The sequence below is a fragment of the Pyxicephalus adspersus genome, chromosome 7 (genome assembly GCF_032062135.1).
Source record: "Pyxicephalus adspersus chromosome 7, UCB_Pads_2.0, whole genome shotgun sequence".
NCBI classification, from domain to species: Eukaryota; Metazoa; Chordata; class Amphibia; order Anura; family Pyxicephalidae; genus Pyxicephalus; species Pyxicephalus adspersus.
The window spans coordinates 15,448,399-15,454,398 of record NC_092864.1 but is presented as its reverse complement, the minus strand read 5'-3'; positions in this window follow the sequence as shown (position 1 = coordinate 15,454,398).

The window sequence follows — 6,000 nt, the reverse complement described above, 5'->3', positions numbered from 1 at the left end:
CTAAATAGTAAATAAACACACATTGATTTTTCCCTGCTTGAAATATAAAAACACATTAAAAACAATGATGAATAATTTACATTTTCCATGGAGGCATTGTACCAGCTACGTGCCAGAGACCTGCCACTGTTCAGCAACTGGATGCATCGTATCCAGATATCTTCACATTAAACTCTGTTAAAGTTCTAAAAGAAAGAAGAAGAAAAGAAAAAAGAAAAAAAACAAAACATTAGGGCCCATTCACCCTTGAGCTTTGCAGAAGAACACACATTAATGAATGTGTTGCCACTATGCATATTGACACATTTTGTTTGCCCAAATGTATGTCCAAAAGTATGTCCATGTGACTTAGTGTACTACCTGAAAATAAATCTCTGACTTTTTGTCTGTTCTGATGCATTCACGGCCCATTCATTAAATGCACCAATTAAACTAGTTTGCACTTTTGCACCAGGGCAGACAGGTGTGAATGACAGGTAAATTTTGACAGCCAACCTGGCCTCTGATTCTCCCCACATGGTCAGTTACCTGGGGGTACGGCAGTGTAGCCAACAGTTTTTCAGAGCCTTTAGAATTCCAGATCTTCTCTGCATTCTTTCCTTTCTTATACCAATAGGATTTAAATTTGCTGTGAATTAAAACTTACATAATTCTCTGTGATTCTCTGCTCAATGCTGACAGATCATACCTGCTGGGAAGGAACATAGTGTGCTGCGCATGGCTTCCTGAAATCAGAGAAGCAATTTCAGTACAGGAGAGGAAAATATACAGCTATACAAGACTAGAAGGGAAGCTGGAGTTCACCTTTAGGCATTTATTGCTGATTTTAATGTACATATTGCTATATAGGTCCCAAGATGAAAGCATAGATAGAAAAGAGTAGGGAACTGCATTTTACAGAGAGCCCGTGATGAGGCAGTGTGGCTTCACATTTGCAAATATATGATAACAAAAAAAATCTGTTTTTATCCTAAAATGTTGAAGCGGATTTGTGCTGACTGGCTACAGAGCGTTCTGGGGATTTTTTGCATTGTTCAGTATATTTCCCTGCCACATGCACCTTCCCTTTTTACTCGTTTTAAATTAGGCTAAACAGTTGCCATTCTTGTTTTGGTAAATGAGAATTTCACAGCACAAATTACTTTTCATGAACATAGTTACCCATGATGTGCCTATATTCTTTCCTCCAATCATATCCACAGGTATAATAATTTTTACTATCCAGTTTGAATTTACCAGGTTGTATTTGGTGATTTTTTAGCTCCTGATTTACGTTAAATTCGATTTTTTTTTATTAAACGGGATTTATATAGCGCAAACATATTACGCAGTGCTGTACATTAAATAGGGGTTGCAAATGACAGACAGATACAGTTCTTCTTTAACTGTACAGTAACAGGATTTACAATATCTGATTCCAGTGATTATGAGATCATAGAAAATGCTGAGTTTTGGACACAGCTATCAAGTTAGAGATAAAATGGAGAGTTTACTGGTCCTAGAGGTTTTGTGTATGAGGTTCCCATTAATGTAATAATGTGCAATTCAATCCATTAGTAGGAAGCTGGGAGGGAGGATGATGGGAGAATTAGAGGTCAGCCTCCCCCCTTCCCTATTTCCATGCAAAAGGATGCATCCAGCTATATATAGGACCTGAAGGACTGAGAAGTCACAAGCTAATCAATACTGTCTGCAAGTAAGGCTGCAATCTCTCCAAGTAGCAGAGACGGTATACGACAAGGCCATGGCTGATTGTAGCACTCCTCCGCTCAGACTTTAAATGCATGTCTTTCCCTGGAGGAATGCCATCACCTTTCCTCATCTGTAGAAGGCCAAACACAGCTCTGCTACAGAACACAAGCTTTGTAATGTGGAAGGGTGATCTTTTTTTTTTTTTTGCACCATGATACAAGACAACAAGTTTTCCTTTACATAATTAAAGTGTACCTGTCTCCTATAAATAGCAAGGAAGCCATTTTTAATTCAAGCTTAGGGTCATCCATAGGAAGTTTGCCTAGCCCTAAACAAATATAAAGATTGCAGTAATGTCATTACATACAAATCAATAGATTTTGACGATTTGTTTTAAAGTCCCATACAGACAAACAAAAATCATCGATGGAAACAATCTTTAGTGATTGTTTGAGTAGATTGAGCAAGCATGGTTGGCTCAGTGGCAATCACTATTGTCTTGGCATTGCTAGGTCACAGGTTTGAATCTGGGCCAGGGCACAATCTGCAAGGAGATTGTATGTCTTCCCTGTGTTTGTGTGGGTTAATTGGCTTCCCCTCAAAATTGTTCTTAGGTTGTGTTAATGACATATGACTATGGTAGGGACAATAGATTGTGAGCCCCTTCGAGGGACAGTTAGGAACATGACTACATGACTATAGACTGTCATTGGGTAACTCTGGCCATTAGAGGATGGATAGCCTGCATTTTAGTGATGTCACTGGTTTTTAGTGATTGGATAGGCTGCAATTATAGTGATGTCATGGGTCTTTAGTGATTGGATAGGCTGCATTGTAGTGATGTCTCTGGTCATTAGTGATTGGATAGGCTGCATTTTAGTGATGTCGCTGGTTTCTAGTGATTGGATAGGTTGCATTTTAGTGATGTCACTGGTTTCTAGTGATTGGATAGGTTGCATTTTAGTGATATCACTGGTTTCTAGTGATTGGATAGGCTGCAATTTGGTGATGTCACTGGTCATTAGTGATTGGATAGGCTGCATTTTAGTGATGTTACTGGTTTCTAGTTATCAGATCGGTTGAATTTTAGTGATATCACTGGTTTCTAGTGATTGGATAGGTTGCATTTCAGTTATGTCACTGGACTCTAGTGATTGGATAGGCTGCAATTTTAGTGATGTCACTGGTCATTAGTGATTGGATAGGCTGCATTTTAGTGATGTCACTGGTTTCTAGTGATTGGATAGGCTGCATTTTATTGATGAAGACAAAGCACATTTTCATTGCTGTTAGTAATTTATATTGAATGGATACATTAAAGGTTCAAAGGTGTCCTTAGTCTCTAATGATTGCATAGTTTGCCTTGTTTGGGGTGCCACTGGTTTCCAGTGATTCTACAGATTGCATTTTAAGTAATCTTACTGGTCTTTACTAAATGGCTCAGTTGCTTCTTCAGTGATGTCACTGGCCTATAATAGGTTGTTTGGCAATCTCGTTGATGTTACTGATTTCCAGTGATTTTATAAGTTGCATTCTGAGTGAGGTCACTGATCTCTATTGCCTTCATAAATTGAATTTTTAGTGTTATCACTGGTGTCAAATGACTTTATAAGTTGCATTCTAATTGATGTCACTCATTTCTAATGATTGCATGAATATCATTCTCAATGATATCATTGGTCTCCAGTAATTGGATTATTCACATTCTCAGTGATGTCATTGGATGATGGAAATGAATTAAACAGGTTGCATCCTTAGTGATGTCCCAGTTCTCCAATGGTTGACATGCTGCAATTCCAGTGAACTCCCTACTCTCTAGTGAAATGATATCTTGAATTCTGAGGGATATCACAGATTGCTGGCGATATCATATGTTGCATTGTTAATACCAAAGTGTCATCATAGCCTGCATGCCTCATGATGTCATTTTTCCATTGTAAATTGAAACAATGATTAGAATACACATATTTGTAGTCCTTAGTAAGTCTAAAATTAAAATACATTTATCAATATGTAAAGTATTTGGGGTCTCAAACAGCAAAAAGAGAAACATGTCAGCACATTTTGTGAGCACAATACCAACAGTTTTATTTGTTTTCTACTTGCTGGAGGCTTTTGTGTGAGTTCTAAATGCAGAGTGAGAGCAATGCAAGAGCAAGATGTAACATGACAGCACCCCCAGGACAGCACAAGAATGTCACATAACTGAAGGAGCACAGCTGCAACCATTCTCACACCCTGCCCACCTCCTAAACACAGTCACTGCCATACTACCCTGCTAATACAATGAGCTCTCCTCTCCTAATACACTGACATCAGGACACAGAGCTCTTACTCCTAATTTAACCTGACTACATTAATATTGGGTACGTGTATTGGTTTACAGAGGAGGAAGAATAAAATCCAAAGGTTCTGGGGGAAAAATAAAGTGACCAAGCACAACAATCAGCCTGTTCCAAACAACATTCCTCTGGGCAGGCTCAGAGAGGGGGCATTTGCCAGATTCATGGAAAGATTACAAACATACAAACATTTTGTAATCCAGCTGTAAACATCTGGATTGAGTAAACTCCCTGCAGGACACTATAAAAACAAAATGAATGCTGGAACGTGCAGGAGTAATCCACGTTCCAACGGTCAATTGTGTCTGCAGTCAGGTCCCTAAACACAAACTACCTCTTTGGATGTCTGCAGCAGTCTGACAGATAGAAATAATGGACAACGATTTCCAATGTGGCCAATTACCATTTTTACCGAGATGCCTGGCTGGTGGTATCGGTAGGAGTCTCATAGACATCAGATTGTCAGTGTTCGAAAACTGTCTGTTATTGTCAATGGGCACCAGAAGACAGATATTGATATTTATTCCTCCACATCCCACATGTTCATTGTCCTACCTCCACTTTGCTGTAATAGGAGTTTCATTATGTGTATAACAATGACTACACTACACTATGGGACCAGAGTTTCCCATTCTGCCCAGTTCACTCCAGACACAGGCCCTCTCTACCTCAATGTTTAGAAGCATGTGACAATATTTTTATTAGGGTTGTGGTCAGTTTCATTGCCTAACCACAGGCTGGGGCAGATCCTAATCCAGACCAAATTGCTCAAATACCGTATATAAAGATATCTCAGGTGTGTGCATTGACCACACAGAATTACAAATTCCTCCACAGTTAGCTTTTTATGTGACTGCATTTCTACTATGTATTTGCCTATTGGCCTAAATAAACAAGCTCATACAGGAATGTCAGCACCCTTAATTAACAAAGAATATATTTTTATTCTTCCTTGGAGAAACCAGCGGCCCTGTGCGATTTTTTTTTAAATTTAGCCTGGTGGCGTCAATCATAAATTCACCATCCTTATGCCTACTATTTTGTTTCATGACCCCTTAAATTGGTATGTGCAGGTAATACCCTTCATCCTTTCCAAGTGTTCAGAGATTGGGCATCAATCTTCCCCTCGAAGGTAGTGTTTTGCTAGAATGTCTGCAAAGTTAGTTTTTCTATAGTATAGATATCCTCAGTTCACCATCAATGCTCAATACTATGGCCAGCGAGCCCCATAATCCCACCTGGATATCTTTTGTTTATTAAATTTTGTATAAAACATAAATAAAACAATATACATAATCTATTCTAATGAAAGTGAATGTATACAACAGGCGGATAGATCATACATAAAAATGTACAACATATAAAAAACAACTGAGATGGCCAATAATAAACAATTTGGTTTTAAAATACATACATCAGTACAAAAGTATGTATCCATTCAAAAAGAAGGAAAAAAAATTTATAACCTATCACTCATGTATAAATGTCATTTGCACCTGAACTAAGGGGAGACACGGGGATATACACACAGACATAAAGCCCTAAGGGATTAGAGAGGGGGAAGGAGGGATGGGTCTGGGACGAAGTTGGGAAGGTAAAGGGAGGAGAACGGGAAAATGGTTCAAGTATAATACACCCACCAAAATCAGGGATTAGATGTGATTGCCAAGAATCATGACCAAATCAATCATGCTGTATCAATGCCAAGGGGGCTCCGTCGCTTTACGACATGAAGGTCTGGAACTGTGATGATTCGTTAAACCAGTCCCAGGCTGACCACATCATTTTGTATTTTTCATATTGTTCTTTGTCTTTTGCTACCAACATTTCCATATGTTGGATGCTTTCCAGAACCATAAACCAATCCTTCATGGAAGGAGTATCTGTTTGTTTCCAAAACTTAGGAATACTCGCTCTGGCTGCTGTTAAGAAATGGCGTAACACATTTCTTTTAGCAGATTTAACC